Source organism: Leopardus geoffroyi, chromosome B4 (genome assembly GCF_018350155.1).
Source record: "Leopardus geoffroyi isolate Oge1 chromosome B4, O.geoffroyi_Oge1_pat1.0, whole genome shotgun sequence".
NCBI lineage: Eukaryota > Metazoa > Chordata > Mammalia > Carnivora > Felidae > Leopardus > Leopardus geoffroyi.
The window spans coordinates 58,088,230-58,111,473 of NC_059341.1; the positions used below are offsets into that span (position 1 = coordinate 58,088,230).

A 23,244-nucleotide genomic window follows, 5' to 3' on the forward strand; every position below is an offset into this window, starting at 1 on the left:
AGCTAGTCTATGCTAAGTAGTATGTAAGGCACTGAAGAAATACAGAAGTATAAATTATGATTCCTAGCTAAAAGGAGTTGTCAGACTTACTGAAAGGACAGAAATTTGAGAACCACACAATTAACATACTACAAAGTGCTAAATGGAATACAATCAATAAAATAGATTAAATGAAAGATCTAAGATCAATGATGCTAGAAGAAGGAAAAATGTGACTTATTAAAAGGAAAAAAATTCTAAGTATCAGGGGCATCCAACAATGAATCAAGCTGATTTGATAAGCAATGAATATCTATCACTAAAAACACTTAAGTTAGGTAATGATCAATAATGAACAATATAAAAGATTTTCTGCAGTGGTTGTGAGGTTGAACCAGCCTAAATAATATTGTCTAATATCATCTTGCACGTCTTAGATTCCATAATCCCGTAAAATAAGCTTTTAGCAAGGAAGGGAAACTTTATTTTGCTTGTTCTTTACAGAGAAGTCATCCTGAAGAAGTTTGGTATTGAATTTGACTTTGAATAATGAATTAGAGATTCAAAAGTGGTAATAAGAGTAAAATAAAAAAATAACTTACAAATAGAATTACAAGTGCAAGGAGAGGAGCAGAAATAATAGACATGGGAAAGACAGCAAAAAGGCCCTACCTCACTGACATGAAGAACAACTTGGAGGAGCAGGCATGGTGGGGAGGGGGTAAGTGGCAGGGTGGGTAGCAAGTAAGAGAGTAAAAGCTGTCTCAGCAGAAAGGAGGCCAACTCTCAAAAGATCTGGTCAAGAGGTTTTTCATGGATTTAACTGTAAGAGAAGTAACTATGAGTTTGAGCCCCACATCAGGCCCTGCGCTGACAGCTTGGTGCCTGCTTGGGATTCTGTCTCTCCCTCTCTTTGCCCCTCCTCTGCTTGCTCTCTCTCTCTCTCTCAAAATAAATAAACTTAAAAATAAAATACAATGCAGAATGGGAAAGAATAAGAAATACTAAATGTTAGAGAAAAAAATAACTATTGTATACCTAAAACAAGAGTACATTTTGTAACTTTCTTTTTATACCTTACTATTCTCCTTTTGCAATGCTTAAATAAATATGACTGAAATTTTTAGCAAAAAATTTAGCTGGAGGAGGTCCAAAAGCACAAACTTAAGTTATAAAATAAAATAAATAGGTCATGGGGATATCGCATACAGCATGGTGCTCTACATTTGAAAGTTGCTAAGATATATCTTAAAAGTCCTCATCACAGGGCTGCCAGGGTGGCTTAATCAGTTAAGTGATCGATTCTTGACTTCGGCTCAGGTCATGACCTCACAGTTGGTGGGTTCGAGCCCCGTGTCAGGCTCTGCATTGCCAATGCAAAGCTGGCTTGGGATTCTCTCTCTCCCTCTCTCTCTCTCCCACGTTCACTCACTCTCTCTCAAAATAAATAAATAAACTTAAAAAAAAGTCCTCATCACACAGAAAAATTTATAAGTACATATGGGGACCAATGTTAACTAGACTTACTGTGGTGATCATTTTGCAATATATACATATATCAAATCCTTATGTTGCAAACCTGAAACTAACATAATGTTATATTATAATTAAAATTAAATTACAAATTAAAATTAAAAATAAAATTACAATTAAAAGAAAAGCATACTATGGGGCGCCTAGGTGGCTCAGTCGGTTGAGCGCCCGACTTTGGCTCAGGTCACGATCTCACGGTTTGTGAGTTCGAGCCCTGTATCGGGCTCTGTGCTGACAGCTCAGAGCCTGGAGGCTGCTTTGGATTCTGTCTCCCTCTCTCTCTGCTCCTCCCCTGCTCACACTCTTCTCTCTCTCAAAAATAAATAAAGATTAATTTTTTTTAAAAAAAAGAAAAACATACTTTATACAATGACCATATCTACTCAGTATAATACCGTATTTAACAAAATGTAAGAGAGAAAGAAAGAACAGGAAAAAAAAAAAAAGGAAAGACAGCTAGCTGATGGACTCAGCATGAACAAAGAGTACATGAACTATAAATGACTCTATAGTGAAGTATCTATCATTCAGTCAAAATTATATTACTTAGATATGCCATGGCTATCAACAGCCATGCTCAGGAAATACATCTACCCTGTTTCTATTGGGGAACTGATATCACATTTTATTTTTGGTCTTTTGAATTCCAATATTCCCTATTCTCCCCCAAAACCCATACCATAATACACATCAGAGAAATCTTTATGAGATTGGACAAAACATGCTAAATATTGACATTTCCCCCATGGGGAAAAAAAATCAATGCCATCTTACTATTCATCAAATTAGACAAGATTACACATAAGCTCCTCAGGTTGAATTTGACAATATGAAATGTACAGATTGACATGTCACTACTGCCTTCATATTTCTAAGCCAAATAGAACTACACAGTTTTTCCTCTACACCGTTGATCATGCTGTCTCAATTCTCTCCTTATTTCCACCATTCAAGACCCAACTCAGATACCATGGTTTTAGCTATGCCTTTCTGGATTCCCACTTTTTCTCCACAGCCTTCACCCCTGTCCATGAAACCACTTCCTCCTCTGATACAGGAAATACAACAGAGAACATCAATTAAAAATCGGTTACACAACTCACAGGTATCATTAGATAAAAACAGACCAACTACTCGGCAGCAGCATAACTGGTAAAAGGAGTCAGAAATTACTCCCAAATAGTTTTAGAGAGTGGATGCTATAGGTTGCAATGAAAGATTTCTGCAGCACAACTCTTGGTAGTCATAGTGCATTTTTTGGGCTCTTATAGCAGCATTCAATCTGGACTTATGACACCACACTAAAGCAGAGGTCATAAAGGGCATTTACTTGGGGTTATTGGAAAGTATTCAGGGACATACCTCTGCATCTCTGGCTTAGTTCAGAGGTAGACTTTGGAGCATCTCAAAAGAATTGCATATCCCTCAAACCATGTTCTGTAAATATTGCTTGTTGCCACTGGGTTTCTCCTAGATGCTGTGGGGCAACAGATTTGAAATTGTTTTCTCTGAAAGAAGTGGAGTTCAGATACTATACATGGCCAAACACTAAATCAAATGCCTATGATTAAACTAGTTGCAAGCTGACCCCCATCTTGAGAAAACTGGCATGCCTAGCAAAGACCACATCTGGATGCTAAGTACTCAGAAGAGAGACATTGACCCTCTGCATTCTGCCTTTTAAAAGAGGGACTGATATAAACCACAATTTTTTATCCATTCATCAGTTGATGGACATTTAGGCTCTTTCCATAATTTGGCTATTGTTGAGAGTGCTGCTATGAACATTGGGGTACAAGTGCCCCTATGCATCAGTACTCCTGTATCCCTTGGGTAAATTCCTAGCAGTGCTACTGCTGGGTCATAGGGTAGGTCTATTTTTAATTTTTTGAGGAACCTCCACACTGTTTTCCAGAGTGGCTGCACCAATTTGCATTCCCAGCAACAGTGCAAGAGGGTTTCCATTTCTCCACATCCTCTCCAGCATCTATAGTCTCCTGATTTGTTCATTTTGGCCACTCTGACTGGCGTGAGGTGATATCTGAGTATGGTTTTGATTTGTATTTCCCTGATGAGGAGCGACGTTGAGCATCTTTTCATGTGCCTGTTGGCCATCCGGATGTCTTCTTTAGAGAAGTGTCTATTCATGTTTTTGCCCATTTCTTCACTGGGTTAATTGTTTTTCAGGTGTGGAGTTTGGTGAGAAACTTAACAGAAACCCATGGGGGAAGGGAAGGAAAAAAAAGAGGTTAGAGTGGAAGAGAGCCAAAGCATAAGAGACTCTTAAAAACTGAGAAAAAACTGAGGGTTGATGGGGGGTGGGAGGGAGGGAAGGGTGGGTGATGGGTATTGAGGAGGGCGCCTTTTGGGATGAGCACTGGGTGTTGTATGGAAACCAATTTGACAATGAACTTCATGTATTGAAAAATAAATAAATAAAAGAGGGACTGATATACTTTTGCCTTCCTCACCCCCACCTGCACCCCAGCACTTTCTAGCACTTTTGAAGCCCAGGATCTCACTTTACTTATTATTGTATCTTCAGCAGCAACCAGTATCATGCTTGGCACATTATGGTATGACTGTCACACAGAGATGCATCTTTGCTTCCTTCTTTTCAATCCAACTCCTTATACAACCTCTGATAAAATGCCGGAGTGGACAGATAAATGGTAGGCACACCCAACATGGGTTTCCATCAACATACTGGGCATGCATCCCATGCTGCCACCAAACTGACTCATAAAGAAATCACTAAAAATAAGATGAACCAATATAGAATGTGTTGAACTTTATTTCTGTCCATTCTGACTAATTTTGCTCAAGAAGAATTGAAAGCAGATGGTTAAAATCGAGAAAATAGACTAAAACCCTAGTTAATGACCATCTTGGAGAGTGCTGTGCATGTACTTAATATATGTTTAACTAAGAGAAGCTTGCTAAGCAATATTTATATGTATAGTATTCTACTTTCTCAGGCTACTGTTTCAAACTAGTGCTTTCTCAAAGAAATTTTAAATCAGATTTCACCTCTGGTCACATTCCTGCACACTTGTACTTTCTAGGAGTTATGCAGCCTTAATCCTCTTGAAATTTTAGATCATAATTCCAAGAGTTATTAGGTTGGAAAACAGCTTCTGGGCAAGTGATGTTATTCAAAAAACTTTTTATACCAGAAATAATAGTTGGATTATTTCTGCCTCACAGATAGTCTTGAGGTCTGATTTTTAATATAATTCTGACATTAGTGTTCCTTCCTTTTCAATAACAATACTTCTAAAACAAAAGGGAAAGATGGGGGAATAAATAAAGAAAAGACAATGGTTGTTCATAAATATAAAGGTTAAAATTAGATTTGACCTTCCTTTTCTGTACAGTTTACCCTATTCTTCTGTATTCCAATGACATTACATAAATACTTTGACATTTGTTATTTAAGGGTGTATCAATATCTTGAGTTCTTTTAAGTCTCTAGAAGTGTTACTCCTTTTTAAAGTTGCTGGTCATAATGTATAAATTTTCTTTTAAAAACACGATTTGTTTTTGAAAAGTTATTCCTATTCCTAAAATTAAAATATTTACCTGTACTTTATTTCAGTATTATTTCTATTTTCAGATAAAGTTTAAAAATAGAAAAAAAGGGGTTATGCACCAAAGTTCACTTATTTAAGTATCTAACTGAGGTGTGTTGGTAATGGAAGAACATAGAATTCATTTTATAAAAGTTTCTTTCAGTCAAAAAAGACAAGTTCATCTGAACAATTTATCAAATATATTTTACTTTATTTTAATAATCTGCTTCATCCAATGGGTGTAATAATCACTTTTTCATTGAGGTGTTTGGTTATAAAAATGAGAATAAAGGGGGAAATGCAGGAGACTTTAAAAAATCCAACTGTAGACACATCTGGAAATTCAGGGACATGATTTATGCTCACAATAATGAGTTAACTGTGTCATTAAAGAAAAGTGACTATAGAAACAATAGAACAGTACTGGAAGAATTTAATGATGGTTTTTAAAAGGCAAATGTTTTCAAATTTTTTTAACATTTATTTATTTTTGAGAGAGAGAGAGAGACAGAGACAGAATGCAAGTGGGGGAGAGGCAGAGAGAGACATAGAATCTGAAGCAGACTCCAGGCTCTGAGCTGTTAACACAGAGCCCAGTGCGGGGCTTGAACTAATGAACTGTGAGATCATGACCTGAGCCAAAGTCCAACGCTTAGCAGACTGAGCCAACCAGGTGCCCCAGTAAATATATATTTTTTAAGGGTTTATTTATTTATTTTGAGAGAGCGAGCAAGAGCAGGGGAGGGGCAGAGAGAGAGAATCTCAAGCAGGCTCCATGCTGTCAGCACAGAGCCCAAAGAGGGGCTGAGTCTCAGAGCTGTGAGACAATGACCTGAGCTAAAATTAACAGTCAGATGCTTAGCCAACTGAGCCACCCGGGTGCCCCAAAGCAAATATCTTAACAAGGAATAGTATCTATGGCCCATTATATAAGATTTAGAATTTATTTTCAAAGGATTCTAAAAATCTTATTTCTGGGGTATTATTCTCAGCGATAATGGGACCAAGTGGAATTCACATGAAGGCAAAAGTTAGCACAACATGAAGAACTAAATTTTATGAATAAACCCTGAATAAACATGTTGACAGTGTTATAGCATTTTATCCTAACCGTATAGACTTTAATGTATTAAAAATTCTGAAAAACACTTTTCCTCTTGATTTTTTTCCCAATTCAAAATCAGTACAAAGAACTTAAATATGTTTATACAGCAATCTGTGTATATAGAAAATGCTCTCATAGAAAAACTACGTATGAAGTACTAATGTTATCGTTGTCAAAATTCCTATGTCATTTTTCACAGAAATAGAAAAACAACCCTAAAATTTGTATGGAACAACAACCCCCCCAAAAAAAACCTTCCAAATAACCAAAGCAATACTGAGGATAAAGAACAAAGCTGGAGATATCGCACTTCCTAATTTCAAACTATACTACAAAGCTACAGTAATTAAAACAGTATGGTACTGGCATAAAAATAGACACATAGACCAATGGAACTGAATTGAGAACCCATAAATAAATCTCTGCTGATAGAGTCAACTAATATTTGACAAGGGAGCCAAAAATATTCAATGGGAAAAGGATCCTCTCTTTATTAAATGGTGCTGGGAAAACTGGACAACCACAAGTGGAAGAATAAAATTGAGCCCCTATTTACACCATTCACAAAAGTTAACTTAAAATGCATAGACTTGAACGTGAGACCTAAAACTGTAAAACTCCAAGAAGAAAGTGCAGGGGGAAAGTTCCTGATGTATGGATTAGTACATGGATGCATACAGTTAAAATATATGCATCTTTCCTTGACATAAAAGTAATATATGTTTATTGAAGAAAGGCAACTGGGGCACCTGGGTAGCTCAGTCGGTTAAGCATCTGACTCTTGGTCTCAGCTCAAGTCATGTTCTCATGGCTTTTGAGTTTGAGCCCCACGTCAGGCCCCGTGCTGTCAGTGCAGAGCCTGCTTAGGATTTTCTCTCTCTCCCTTTTTCTCTGGATTCCCCCGCTTGTACTTTCCCTCTCAAAATAAATAAAATTTTTAAAAAGAAAGAAAGAAAGGCAACTAACACATATAATCAAAAAGGTGAAAATTTTAAAAATCAGCCATAGTTCTTTAATCTAGATATATCCTTTCTGCATTTTTCATATCTTCTTCCAGAACTTTAGTTTTATGCATGATCCACACACCTCTGTGTGTGTGTTCATGTGCATGCATGTACCCACATATCCACTCAATAAATATTTACCATTGCCCAGGTTCTGGCTTCCCATGTTATTACATCATTTTTAAATTTTTTTCATTTTATATATTTTAGAGAGGGATGGAGAGATTAAGTGCAAGCAGGGGAGGGGCAGACAGAGACGGAGAGAGAGAGAATTGCAAGCAGGCTCCATGCTGTCAACACAGAGCCTGATGCAAGGCTTGATCTCACAAACCATGAGATCATGACCTGAGCTAAAATCAAGAGTTGGATGCTTAACCAACTGAGTCACCCAGGTGCCCCTACATCATTTTTACATGAAATTAATATTCCATCCCATATACACACAATTTTTTTAACATAGAGCCAATTTTAATATATTGATTGTTTCCAATTTCATGTTACTATAAACAGCATATATGAAACATTAGCTAACTTCCTAGAAGCACAAACATCAACATTAACTGATTTTAATGCGTACTGTGTGAAATGAATCTTTGGTGCAAGGATGCAAATGACACCACCAGCCTCAGTCAAGGACAGGCCTAATCTCACTGCAATCTTGTCTGCATTGGTTATTGCAGCATTTTTCATCTTTTCTAATTTGCTAAATGAACTATCTCAACTGATTAGTATTTCATGAATTTTACAAAAATCAAACATTTGATATGTTTAATCCCCATTTGAATCCTCTTATTAACTGAATATTCAAATTATTTTTCTACTTTTCTATTAATTTATAAGCAGTTTAAGTTATATTTTATTTACATACATTGAATATATAACATTTCCAATAGTTTTAGCAAAAATAGCACTTTATATCATTAAACTTAATATATTGCAAATATATTTCTCATTTCTTTATTTGCTTGTTTTGTCAGTCTTACCATTTAAGAAGCCAAAAAGCTTTTATGTTTATGTGATCAAACCTAACAACATTTTTTTTTGTGACTTCTGCCTTTGGTATAATGGTTAAAAATAACTTCTAACCCTCCCCACACTTACATAAATATTCACCAACACTATCTCTTAATACTCTTATAGTGTCTTCTATTAAAAATTTAAATCTTTAATCCTTCCAGAATTTATATTGGTAATGGCACAGGAATTGAATTTAACTTTTTTTCTAAATAGTTAGAAAATTGTCCTTAAACCATTCCTTTCACACAGATTTGAAATGCCTAAAACGACACTTGTATCAAAAAGCTTTAAGAGGGAATGAAATTCCCTAATTACAGGTCAAACATCATGTTTATATTATGTTATGCTATGTCATGTCACATCATATTATATTTTAAAACACCAATTATTCACTATAAAATATGGGTTTTTTTTTTAATTCTCTACAAGATGCCAAGATACATGCATCATCTAGGAAAGTAAAAAAAAAACATCATGGTTCATAATTACATTAAAAATTAAGAAATATTTATTACATTTCATAATGAATCCCAGCAATTCAACATCACTAATTTATGCAAAATGTATTTTCATTTACAGAATGTGACCGTGGGCAAGACTTCTTCCATTGAGAAGATGTATAACCTAATTATGAAAAAGTTCTATGGAGACAGTTTTGGTTCAAGGTTTTTTCTCAAATTAAATTATTATTGTTAGAACTGCTTCTCTGTTGCTTAGTGTTCTAAAGTAAGACACAAAAATAAACAATGGCTTGCTTATATACATCATTTAAAAAATTTCTGGTCAACAGTTCATGCCATTATTTTACTTGGAAGGAAAAATTCTCTTAAATAATTGCTGAATAAGAGAACAATGATCAAACATTGTTATTAAGTTATTAAGACATATATTATCATCTGACTTTAAAAAGTAATAAACTCTAAATTTCCTATAACTTTTGGATGATTCTCATTCATCATTCCTTATCAATCAGAAGCTGAAAGCCATAGCCAAAGGAATTATACATAGACCATTACATTCTGCCAGACGTTTTAGGGCTGTTTCAAGTACATCAGCAATAGCTACTCAAAGAGCAGTATCTTGGGGCGCCTGGGTGGCGCAGTCGGTTAAGCGTCCGACTTCAGCCAGGTCACGATCTCGCGGTCCGTGAGTTCGAGCCCCGCGTCAGGCTCTGGGCTGATGGCTCAGAGCCTGGAGCCTGTTTCCGATTCTGTGTCTCCCTCTCTCTCTGCCCCTCCCCCGTTCATGCTCTGTCTCTCTCTGTCCCAAAAATAAATAAACGTTGAAAAAATAAAATACTGCATTAAAATCATATTAAAAAAAAAAAAAAAGAGAGCAGTATCTTGTTCCAAGACCAGTACAATGGAGCATCTCTACATGACTGCATTATGTTACTTAAATTGATATACATTTTGAAACGAACTCTGCAATTCAAATTGTGCTAATAAAATTCCTCCACTGCATATGTACATACATTCGAAACACCCAGAAAATAAGCTTAATAATTTTATGCAAAACTATTCAGATGGATATTAGAGATTTGTAGGTAGACCATGAAGATGATCAAGTATAATCAGGCATTTATACAAATAAGTTTGAGTTAAGGAAAAGATGATACAAGTACAGTGCTCAGTCGGTTAAGTGTCTGACTGGATTTTGGCTCTTGGGTCATGATCTCATGGTTCGTGAGTTGGAGCCCCTTGCGCTGACAGATTCCCTCCTTTTGTCCCTCCCCTGCTCATGCGCATGCCCATGATCCCTCTGTCAAAATAAACTGTAGGAAAAAAAAAAAGTATAGTGCCCTTAGATTTAATAGGCTGTTAGCATGCTTTTCATGGTGTTGTTACTTACAACGTTTCATTAACTTGAGAAAACTAAGCTGAAAGTTTATCAAAATGAAGATATTCCAGAAATTGAGGTGCAACAATAAAGTACGATCTACAATGATGTATAAAGGGTTGTTAAAAAGAATGAGATATAGAAATTTGATACCATTCAGGAAATATATAATCATACGATGAGTTATTAATTAACAAGGGATTCAAATCAAAGACCAGCTTTGAATCTGTTCTACCATATGGTACAATAGAACTGTGGGTCAGGTTGTAGAGCATGGACAATTAGTTGTACAAGTAAGTAGTATCACAAGCCCTGTACTAATATAAATGTACAAATCAGTGCCTCCTTCCTTTTTAAAAAATAATAACTGGTGTTTATATTTCAAAGGGTCGTTGGATTTTCCTATGGCCTTTCAGTCTTCCTAATTACTATGTGTTCAGAGTTATGCACATTTTTATCCACAAGTGACAGACCTTTTTAAAACCAACTTCAATCACATTCAGTATTTTGTTTTGGTGGTGGTTTTTTGTTGTTGTTGTTGTTGTTTTTCCCTTAAACTGCCACCTACATTAAAATGTAAGACTGTGCTGCTTGGAGTTCTCATTAATGTTGCACAATTTAGATGATAGATTTGTCAACAAAGTGGCTCATGCTCAAAGGCCAGTGAACCCTGTCGGGATAAATGCCTTAAAAATTGTATATTGCAAAGTAATCTTTAATTATAAAGAACTCACTTGACAATTTGCAATATATTGGGATTATTTTCCTTTTTCAAGCAATAAAGAGTTTTACTCTCTATATTAGGGTGACTGAGGAAAAAAAAGTGATTGGATTTGATAAATAGTTAAAGCAAAGAGCTTGCTTATTTGCAAGTAAAAGAGAAAGGTGACCAAAAGTCATGTACAAATAACAACTATTCAGGATCACAAATTATTAACTAGCTAAATGGTTAAAGCAAATAACCATAAATGCAGTGACATTTTAAAAGAATGTTAACGCAGAAGGAGATAAGCAAAGCAAAAATAACTGCTATCAATGGTTTAACTAACCACTATCCTCAATTTACCTCTGCAAAATCTTGGATTCCCAACATCTATGTAAAGTACTTACTTTTGTTGTGTAATTTTTGTTCAATGGAGTATAAAATCTGATATTCAACTAAGCCCTTTTGTGGGTATTGTTGATATGTGCAAAAGGATATTTTAACATTGCAACACATTTGAAAACATACATAAATATTCATAATTCTATAGCTTGTAAACATTTTCCTTCTATTCAATCTAATGGCAATGTCTTAATCCTTCATTACATTTCCTTTTTTTTAATTTAAGTTTATTTATCTATTTTGGGAGAGACAGAGCGTGCACACAGCAGGTTCAGAAAGAGGGAGACAATCCCAAGCAGGCTCCACACCAACCGCGTGTAGCCCTAATCAGGGCTCGACCCATGAACCGTAAGATCATGACTTGAGCCTAAGTTGGATGCTTAACTAAGCCACCCACGTGTCCCAGTGATCATGACTTTTGTTTGGTAATATTTGGTTGATATTTTTTTCTATTTATATTCATGAGAGGAATTTCCCTGTAAATGCACTTTTTCAAGTGATACTTACCAAGTTTTGTACCAAGTTTCCATGACCTGATAAAGTAAGTTTGAGATCATCACTTCTGTTTTTTAAAAAACAACTTATGTAAAATTAGAATTATTTCTTCCTTGAATTTGTCTGTGAAGCAACCTGGGTCTGGAATTTTTTTTTATAGGACGATTTTTGATTACTGAATTCGGTTGCTTTAATGGTTACAGAACTATTCAGGTTCTCCATTTCTTTTTGAGTAAATTTTGCTACACTGTATTTTTCTAGGAATTTGACCATTCATCCAATTCTTCATATTTACCAATATAAACTTGGTAACATAACATTCACAATATTTATTACTGGCTATTTAATATCTGCACACTTGTGATATAGCTTCAGTCATTCTTGATATTGGTTATGTGCCCTTTATCACTTGCTCTCTGGTCTCATCAGAGGACTGGAAAATTTATTCATCTTTTACAACAATCAATTTTTGGAATTGGAATACTGGAATCAAATATTTTGGAAATATGACAACTTCCCACTTTGTTAATTTTGCTCTTGCTTTAATTCACTGCTAGTGTTTATTACTTTGAGTTTTTCTTTTTGTTTTTTTTTGAAATGCCTCTTTATTTTCACCCTCTTTTCTCGTAACAGTTAAGATATAAATTTCCCATTAAGTACTTCTTTTAGGCATTCTACAATTGTTGTATATAAGAAGTTCAATTTCCTTAGAATATTTAAAATTACTATTATGATTTCTCTGGAATTTTGAAACTTATTTTCTAGCTATACATTTTTAAAAATTATTTGCAACTTGATTTCTACTGAAATTGGTAGAATTCCAATTCTTTTAAAAATGGTTGAGACCTATTTTATGACTCAGCATACAACCAATTTTTATAACTTTTCCACGTATTCTTCAAAATAATATGTGTTTTGTAGTTGTATGCCAGGTTCTATATATGTCTATGAGGTCAAGTTTCTTACTTTTGTCTTTCAACTCTATATCCTTACTGATGTTTTCTGTCTACTTTATTCCATCAATTACTAAAAGTAGGTTAAAATGCTATTGTGGATTTGCTTATTTCTCCTTGCTGTTTTGGCAATTTATCCTTAATATATTTTGAGATTATGTTATTGTGGGCATTTAGGCTTTAAATTATTATATCTTCCTATTGAATTGAAACTTCAATTATTTACAAAGTGACTCTATCTCCAGTAATGGTTTCAGCTTTAAACCACTGCTGAATCAGTGCAGTTACACCAGTATCCATGTGATAAATATTAGCATGGTACAGTGTCTTCTATTATTATTTACATTTCACACATGAGGAATTGGTGGCTAAGGAACATACCCAAGAGAGACAGCCATCAGTGGTGCAATCAGGAACTCAAACAGTGTGTCTCCCAAGTCTATGCCTCTCAACATCATAGTTCTCTTGTAAGTTCTAAAGAGTCAAGTCAGCTTAGGTTCGGGGGGGGGGGGGGTGGGGGGCGGGAATGCTCTCTAATTTCTGCAAAGGATTTCTCATGAATTGCTCTCTAATTTGATTTTTCATTTAGCTTTGAGTTAAATTCTCACTCCTTTAATATTCTAAGTTAACATAACACTTTTAAAAGTTCCTTCACACACACACACAAAGAAACATTCTTAATCCAGAACTGCAATACTCAGCCTCTTTCACTGATACACAAGAAAGAGAAGTCTCTAAATGTTCTGCTCTTTGCCTTTCAAATAGGCACGATTACCAACAACTTCCATGTGCTTGACTCACACCACTGAACTTCAGCACAGTATCTCAATCTGCCCTAACCCATGTTGGCTGCAATATGATCAAGATTTCTGAGTGACCAAATGGCTCTACTGGGAGGGAACGCTTATTGCAACCTGACTGCAGGAAAAAGTCAAAAAGGATAGGTGCTAAGCTGTTTCATCTCTCCTTGAATAGACATATTTAGTATTTTTATTAACAGGAACATTAGGCAACATATAAGCCTTTTGGAATTTCATATGTCTTCTACGTCTCAAATTTTAATATCAAATCATACTTATTCAAAAAATTGTGTAAACTATGAAGAAAATTAAAATTGGTCATGATTCCATGATCTAGAGCTAATAATATTTGATGTATTAACTTTTAAGTATTGTTTCCTGTAAATTTTATGTATTTGCAATATTTATGTATAAGTGAATGTATATGTGTGTGCATGTACATAAGTGTGTACACACACAAATTTATACAATGTACCTTTAATGTGGATTCTGACTTGTTTAACTTAATATTGTATTATGCATAATTTCGTGTGTCCTTAAAAATTCTTTAAAAATATTTTATTGACTGTATAAAATATATGTACTCAAATTTATCCAACTACTGCTTCATGCTGGATAATTTAGTCAATCTCAAAATTTTCCCATCATAAATATATGAAAGTGAACAAATATATTTATATAAATTTTGTCTCTTTCTTTAATTGTTTCATTAAGTTAGATTCCTGGAAGTGAAACTGCCAAATACTGGTAATTGGGCCCAATATCCAGTCTCTTATTCTTCCACTGTAATAACTTCCCCAGACTTATCTCCCAGAATAAAAACTACATTTTCCAGCCTTTTTAAGCATGGCTTGGTTGTTATGACGACATTCTAGCCAATGAAATGTAAATGGAAGGGATGTCAATACCTTCCAGAAGATTTCCTTAAAGGGAGGGAGCATGATCTTCTCCTACTGATACTTCCTTCTTGTTGGTAGCCTAGGGACAGGATTACTGGAATACCAATTCTGGATATTCTAAAACACTAGGTAACAGTCCCGTGTTCAGAGTAACAGAGCAAGAGATGAAGGATCTGGGTCCCTCATGACCGTGGAACCATCCAACCAGCTCTGAACTGCCTACACAGACTTCACAGACTTCGCAAAGAGAAATACACATGTCTACTTTTTTTTTTTAACTATTTCAGATGACTTATAATTAAATCATTTCCAAACTAGTGGAAATTTTACATAGAATGCTTTGGAAACATTTAAGGCTCATATCAGAGATGGCCAAATCACTTCTTGAAAAGTTGAACAAATATAACCTTTTCCCAACATTATTAAAAGTACCCATCTCCCCACATTATTGTTACAACATTATCCTTCCAAACCGTTTTGTTTTTTTTTTTTTTACTGGTTAGATAGTAAGTAGAGCATAACTCTGCATTTCTCTTATGAGCATACTGCATTAGAATTGTATTCCTCATTAATTATTTGTTCTTACATTTTATCTTTTATGTTTTTAATTTATTTTTTAACATCTATTTATTTTTGAGAGACAGAGAGACAGAACGTGAGCGGGGGAGGGGCAGAGAGAGAGGGAGGCACAGAATCCAAAGCAGGCTCTAGGCTCTGAGCTGTCAGCACAGAGCCCGACACGGGGCTTGAACTCACAAACCATGAGATCATGACCTGAGCAGAAGTTGGACGCTCAACCCACTGAGCCACCCAGGCGCCCCCTTACATTTTCTCTTTTAAATTAAGATGTTAGTGCCTTCTGATACTAAGACCTGTTTACATGTGATGTTCACTATATTTATTAGAAGTAGCCCCAGGTTTACACTTGCCTTTTAATTGTATTGATATTGGTGTGTTCACTTGTAAAACTACACAAGTTTCATATTTGCAATAATCCATTGTGACCTATTCCACTTCTGTTAGCATAAAAATCCATTACTCACTATGCTTTCTTCCATATTATATTGTTTGATTTGTCTATGAAAATATGAAGTCTTATTTATAGATACTTTAAGGATATTATTTAGGTTTTAACAATTAATTTTTAAAGAAGTTAACCAACACAATTGATTCTAACGGTTTTCACAAATAAACTTGCATCTCGAAGTTCTACAAACATAAGTCATAAGACCTTAAGAGTCGATTAGCGAATAAGTTTTAGTCCACTATGCAAAAAAGATTATTTTTCCATAATTCATTTTAGGAAAAACAAAAAAAGAATTCCTTTTCCATCTTATTCGTGACAAACTTCTAAACAAAGGCTCCCTTACCTCCAACCTTTTCTGATGTCACCCACATGATAGTCAGCCAGGGGATAATAAAAGGATTTTCAAGTGTGGGTCTGTGGTCAAACTTTCAGTTCCTGTTCCCAGAGTGTAACTTTTTTTGAAAAGACAAACAAGCATTTCATAAATGCACTCACAGATAGATGCCCACTAAATATTTCTGCCAAGCAAACTGAAAAAATATCTGTTTGGCCTGAGCAAAATTGCATTTTTGTATGTGTGTTTACAAAAGCATACCCCAGGGTACTTAATAGCCAATGGAAATTTTTATAAAATGTGTGACCTACCCATTGTGACCCAAAATATTTCCTTTGTAGCAACAACAAAAAAGCAGGAACAAATATTTTAATGTTTCTCCATTTTTCAATGGAGACAAAAAGCTTCCACAACTTCAAGAAAAGTATATCTCATTAAGAAAACTAAAAGAAATGTTGCTATCATCTGCTAGTTTAGACATTACCTTCATAATGAGTTTCCAAATTATAATTACAAATCCAGTTATCATTTGAATATAAAAGATTATGTACTATAGTTTTGTATGCATACGTCATGTATTTTACTTATAAATTAAAAAAATAAGAGAAGGCATATAAACTTTCCAGTTTTGTGAAGTAGCAAGTGTACTAATCGATTTTTCAAAGGTGTGCATTATGTATTTTATGAATATACCTTTTTCCTACCCAGTGCAGTGCCAAAGTTCTCTGTTCAGCTTTCAGAATCTTGTAAACAGATTCACACAGGAATTGTGTCATCAGCAAGAGGAATCCTAGAAAAATAAAACACCATTACCAATGCATTGTTCCATGGGGTGTCTGGGTGGCTCAGTAGGTTAAGCATCTGACTTCAGCTAGGTCATGATCTCCTGCAGACTCTGTGTCTCCCTCTCTCTCTCTCTGCCTCTCCCCTGCTCACACTCTGTCTCTCTCTCTCAAAAATAAATAAACATTAAAAAAATGTTTAGGGGTGCCTGCATGGCTCAGGTAGTTAAGTGTCCAACTTTGGCTCAGGTCATGATCTCACAGTTCATGAGTTTGAGTTCATGAGTCAGGTTCTGTGCTGACAGCTTAGAGCCTGGAGATTGCTTCAGATTCTGTGTCTCCCTCTCTCTCTGACCCTCCTCCACTCACGTTCTGTCTCTCAAAAATAAATAAACATTAAAATTTTTTTAATAAAAAGATGTTTAAGAAAAAACAATGTATTGTTCCATCTTAATAAATGTATCAACATAGAACTTTTGGAAGTAGAGAATTTTCAAGGTTTTTTCCTAAGGTTTTCAAAGTAAATCTGTATATGTATACTTACATAAATGTATATAAAATATATAAATATAATAAAATCATTATGGGAAAAGAGGCATTGATTTGGCACTGTTTAATGCTGCCAGAATTAATCTAAAAACATATGTGCATATATAGTTATCTGTATACATACATATATTGTTATCTGTATACATACATATATTGTTATCTGTATATACACATATATATTAATCCCCTCAGAAGTTGTTCATTTTGCTCATTTTCATGTAAACATCCTACAGATGCTTTAGGGCAGGCAACATTAAGATAAATTCTTATTTCTTAGAATGATTTATGAGAGATCTTCAGGTGTCCTCACAGGCCCTTTCCTTGATTCCATTCAGATGTATGATATTTGATGACATTGAATGAATGACATTGAATGAATGACATTCATTCATTCAAATGTATGACAACAACAGTCAGCACCATAACTGCTTAGTGAGAGTTATTCAGGTATCTCTGCATTCACATTTCTTGCTATATATCTCTAGGACTGTGCTGCCAAGCTCAGCTTCAGAAATACTGCTCTTGTCATTTTCATGAGTGAATATAGCTCTGGCTTGATTACCAGTGTCCCCAGTTTAGACAGAAATGGCCTCTGCTATTGGGGTGCCTGGCTGGCTCAGTCAGTTAATCCTCCAACTCTTGGTTTTGACTCAGGTCATGATCCCATGGTTCCAGGGATCAAGCCCTGCATCAGGCTCTGCACTGACAGGACAGAGCCTACTTGGAATTCTCTCTCTCCCTCTCTCTCTCTGCTCCTCCGGCATTCACACAAACTCTCTCTCTTTCTCAAAATAAATAATTAAACTGAAAGAAAGAAAGAAAGAAAGAAAGAAAGAAAGAAAGAAAGAAAGAAAGAAAGAAAGAAAGAAAGAAAGAAAGAAAGAAAAGGAAATTGCCTCTGCTACTCAGTTGAAATTCCTAGGAATCAGACTTCTGAAAGCAGGGAACCCATATATGGTGATGTAGCCACAGCCTCTGCCCCAGCTCAGTGTTTCCAGTATTAGTTCAATTCAGGGAGAGCTGAATAATGCTTCAGTGTTCATTCTTACTAGACCATTGATTATTCAGTTTTGATTACAAGATTAATGGCATGTGAGCAGGTTTATTACCATATTGTATCTACCTGAAACATGATGGGTAGGGAGGGGTAGGGAAACATGATGGGTAGGGAGGGATTTTACTTCATTCCAGTATCAGAACTTTTACAAACACAGAAATCCAAAAGTCACCGCACTGACAAAGACTCCACATTGTATCATTAGTGTGCTAATTATTCCACAGGAGAGTATTACGAAATGAGAAAAGTTATTACAAATTTTGAATATCAGAAATTATGCTGCTGCAGTAAAATAAAGCTTGTCTATACATAGTCCATTAATTAAAAAAAACTCATTTCTTTTCATTAAAAAATTTACTAAAAAAGTATTCAAACTCTACTTTTTTTCAAGAAGTGAAATGTCACATCTGATCAAATAAATAGATTATAGAGTAGAATTTACTTAAAAATGAAATAGAAATGTTGCCATATCTTATATGTTGGCAACACAAAAATATACAGGTGGTAATTTTACCCACAAGAGGGAGCCTGTATTTTTACATTTTTTGTTACAGAACTTGACAAACTTGAATTAAAATATAAAATTCTCAAAATGTTTGTTGATACCATATTATGTCAGGTCAATTTTTGAGAAAGTCAGACTTTAGCTGGCATAATTTTATTCAACCATAACATATCACTACATCAGATGATTGGAAATATAATTAGAATTTTTAAAAATTTCCTACCTATATTGTAACTTTTTTTCATGTATAAGAATGAAAATGTAACTGCCAAACCAACCTAAGAGAAAATTCCTTTTAGGTGGTTGTAACATTAGTTGGGCAAAATTGACTAGAATTATTACGAGTGCTCTGCACACAGAAGTGAAATGATATTTCAGTCATCCTTTTATCAGAAAAGAGGCTTGTATAAACCAATAATTTTCTATGCATTTGTGGAACAGGAAACATCCTATTTAAAACATTACTCTGATGGCCATTCTCACCAATATTACTTAAAACTTGCCTAAGTAAGGGCATAACTGACATGATGCCATAATGAACTCTCCTTTCTTAGAGTTGAGAATAAAAATGTTTTCTTTAAAAAGAATGTAAGCTTGATTCCTTTGTATTCTATAATCTCCCTAAACAATATCTTAAATTACTAATACTTATGCTCTAGGTTTTATAAAAATAAAATGCATTCATCAACTTAAAAACTAATCTTATACAAAAATGGGGGCAACTCTTAACAACCCAGACTGATCTGCTGTATCACATTCAGAGACAATAATAATCCAGCTGAAATTTGTTTTGTGAACCCTCGTAAAGCACACAGAAGACAGATAACAAACGGTCCCTCTCCCTCAGAGTCCTTCTCGGCTACTCCACCATGTTAAATAATAGGGGCAGGGAGTTGAAGAAGAAGGGGTTAATCACTGCTGCTGTGCTTCCTTCTGGAATTCCAACCTACCCATTCAATCATTGTTTTTTCTCCCACTAGGGACTGTGAATCTAATGGACCTAAAATCAATACCTTATAAATGACATAAAAAATATATTCATTTTATGGACTAATGTACCCTAGTGTCTGAATCCTATTTACACCCTCTACTTTAAAAAGGAACAACAGACCCATTTCTGCCAGTAAAAGGTTACTCAGTCACTCTGGTGACATGCTGCAGAATGCACTGTCATCCTAAAGTGCAGCAGGAGGGAAAGATTGGTGGCTGCAAACCTCTACTGTAAAAACTTTAAACCTGGTGAGGCGTGCTTGCATGCAGAAACACAATCAGGGAGGAGCATGGAGGTAGCCTCCTAGAGTTTACCATGTTCCAAGGCGGGGTTTGCAGGTCTCCGGTTCCATTATCAGGTTTCACAACTTACATAAAAGTTTGAGTGCATCAAATATTACATATTATTAAAAAAAAAAACAAACACACACAACTTCCATTTAAGAGTGAATTCTATAATGACTGAAAAAACTGGATAAAAAATCCTGAAAGGCAGAAGTGCTCATAACGTACCAAAGAGATGTTAGCCAAGTAAACATAATTGTGAGATTACACCACATTAAACCACAATCATAAATGAGCTCTGGGGAGACTGAGGGCATTTCATCTATCAGATGCACCAGTAAAACAACCAAAAAAGATACATGACTTTCTGTTGTGTTTTTTTTATATATTAAGAAAATCTATATATACTAATGAGAAGGTTTTATATTTATAGAATATTCTTTAATCCAAAGGACCCACATACTTGCTTCAAATACCATTATTATCATTCAGAAAGTATCATGTGTAGCTTAATAAAAAACTCTCCACTTATAATCTATTAGTAACTTTATTTAGAGAGTATCTTCTACTTTTAATATTTTTTTAAGACATCAAATATAGAACAACCCTGCAAAACACAGATGCCTGCAATGCAAAGATAAAAGTACGGCAAAAAAAAAAAAAAAAAAAAAAAAAAAAAAAAGGTAAAAAAGAAAGGAAAAAGAGAGCTAAAAACTGAAAACTAAAGGAAGATCTATTTTCCTGAAAAAACATCATTTGACTTACTCTGTTTCAATGGGTACAAATCAGAATAAAGAATAATGAACAAGAAAAGCAACTTGAAAACAGATACTCTTTGAGAGAATTCTAGCAACAGGTCAGACTGAGATTCCCTGTTCAGTTTTACTGGCTTAAAATCCATATAGTTATAAAATTACAGTTTGAAATAAAAAAAAAAAAAACTGTTGTTCTTTATTCCAATTGCCAACCAGAGCCATTTATCCCCTATTAGATAAAGTATAATAGACTCTACCGAAAGGGTCACTGGCCTTCCATTTAATGATATTGCCAGCCCCAATCTGCATTTTCCCGGCAATGTCCCTCAACACAGAATAAATGGCTGATCTCTTCACAATAACAGCTGATTTCTATTTATTAAGCTAAAAAGGTCACCATTTTCTACGGCTGGGCCGCCCTGCACTATTGATAATTTTATGCATAAACAAATGGCAAATTTGTGCCACATAAATATGCATTAGCAATTACTTTTTCCTCGGGCAACGCTCACCGCATGCAAATGTGTACCTCGAAGGGCCTGGTAGCTTTTGTTTTAGCTCTTGAACAGTGAAACAAAAGAGCACAATAAACAATTTTAAAATTGCCAATCAATAAGCAATGCAAATGCAAAGGTAAATGGCAAGAAACTTGCTTAGAAACAACAAAACAAAAAGCGAGGTGGAAGCGGTTGGTGGAAGGATTTTCTTTCTCATATTAGTTCATTTCTTTTCTCTTCCATAATGAAAAGGCTAAAGTACTCTGGACACAGAACAGCTAGCGAGGCTGGTGCTAAAGCAGATGGCAGATGGGAAAGTAGAAAGTATACACATGCTGAGTAAACACACACATACATACACACACCCCGAAAGGGGGTGTGGGAAAAAGTGTGTTCCTGTGTGATTTCAAGTGCATCACCCATTCAAATTTCTGAATTTTCAATTTCAGAGATTCAAAGACTTTAAAACTGGGTGGAGCTACAGAGATACATAGCCAAATCTCAATTCCACTGCACTTTGCCGCGTTGTTTTCTAATATCCTCAGACAAAGGGAATATACACTACCAATAAGTAGGATTTTTTTAGGAATGTGAAAAAAAGGAGTAAATGAGGAATATACAAACAAGAGATAAAAACATCTACATGCCCAGATGTTAGGATTAAAAAAAAAAAAAAAAAACCTTATCTCAGAACAATTCAAGAATAGTTCTCAGAGCATCAGGATAGAGAGGTAATGGGCTAATAAGGTGAGAAGCAGCAATGGTAAGGAAGTCTAGGAGGAAAAATAAGTATTCCCCTAATTTGAACATGAAAACAAATGATAACTAAAGAAAAAAGTTGGCATTTTTTTAATAAAAATGATCTTTAATAATAAGAGTTTTGTTTTTTTTAAGTGCTGTCACGCACTGTCTAAGGGCTTTACACGCTTAGATCCATTACACTTGATCTTCACAGAAACCTCTATAGGTTGGTACATTTCATAGCACGGAGGAACAGAAAGGTTAGAAAACTTGACCAGTTTACTTAAGGCTGTGCTAGGTCTGGGCTTTGATCCAGTCTGATGCCGACACCTGCAAGCTTCACTGCTGCTTAATACTGCCATCCATTCCTCAAAACCTATCCATTTTGACCTGATTGGACAATCGCTTTCTCAATGTGTAGATGGCTTTGCCTTTGTATAAATAAGTCACACTGTATTTTAAAAATTTTAAATTGGGACTTATGTGAGTTTCTTTAATCTAGTTGTTAAAATAACCTCAGCTTCTGTAAAATATGCAATTTATATATTAATATAAAGGCACATTAATACATGTACACTGAGAACATGCCATAGTCTTAATCATTTGGGAATAGAAACATGCGTTCTGATCCCTATCTTGATCTCTATATAATTGAAGGTTTTACTATTACACAAAGGATTAACAAATATTAACAAGAAAGGAGTAAAGATAAATATTCTTGGGCTAAATGCAAATAGGCAAACCTGAATACCTAAAGTCAGCATGTAGCTCTCTCCTGCTCAGAGCCAAGATATTTTTCAAGAGGGCCTCTTAGAATCCTGATATGGATACCAAAAGACAAAATTCTGTAGTGAAGACCATGAAATTTCTGCTTGCAATATCTTTCCCCTGATAATATCAGTGTTGGTAGATCAGGCCTGTTGTTAGCAGACTGATTATCTTTGTGTGACTAAGAGAAAGATGCTCTCGTAGGTGGGCCATTCAGAAAGTACATTACCCACACAACCATACAGGATGCCCTAAAAGAGACTTTATAGTTTTCTTGGTTAGAAAAGTGTTATTTCTACTATAAAAACCCACTGTCTTCAAAAAAGAAAAACCAAAAATCCCACCTTCTTCTGAGATTTTTGAATCAAGTACCCACTTATTAATACAAAATCAGTACAGATAGATTCCAATATGAGAGTAATATTTTATATGTTAATTCAAATAATTACATATATCCCCATTTTGCTATGTTTTAATTTTCAGTCTTCATGGCTGAACATATAAAAACTCAAGTATTGGGGTGAATGGGTGGCTCAGTTAGTTAAATGTCCAACTCTTGATTTTTGGCTTAGGTCATGATCTCAGGGTTTGTGGAATCAAGCCCCGCATTGGGCTCTGTGCTGACACTGTGGAGCCTGCTTGGGATTCTCTCT

At 35.0% G+C, this 23,244-nt stretch overlaps 1 protein-coding gene across 7 annotated transcripts in view; it reads right to left on the bottom strand.

Moving 5' to 3' along the window:
• The window catches only part of SOX5 (SRY-box transcription factor 5), a 1,013,293-nt gene that overhangs the window by 716,294 nt on the left and 273,755 nt on the right, over window positions 1-23,244 (bottom strand). For 6 of the 7 annotated variants that reach the window (XM_045466143.1, XM_045466144.1, XM_045466140.1 and 3 more), the window contains one exon: window positions 16,356-16,452. The exons of the other annotated variant lie outside the window; for it this stretch is intronic. The gene's annotated coding sequence lies outside the window, so the exon portion shown is untranslated. The remainder of the gene's footprint in view (window positions 1-16,355; window positions 16,453-23,244) is intronic. 7 annotated transcript variants of the gene reach the window in all.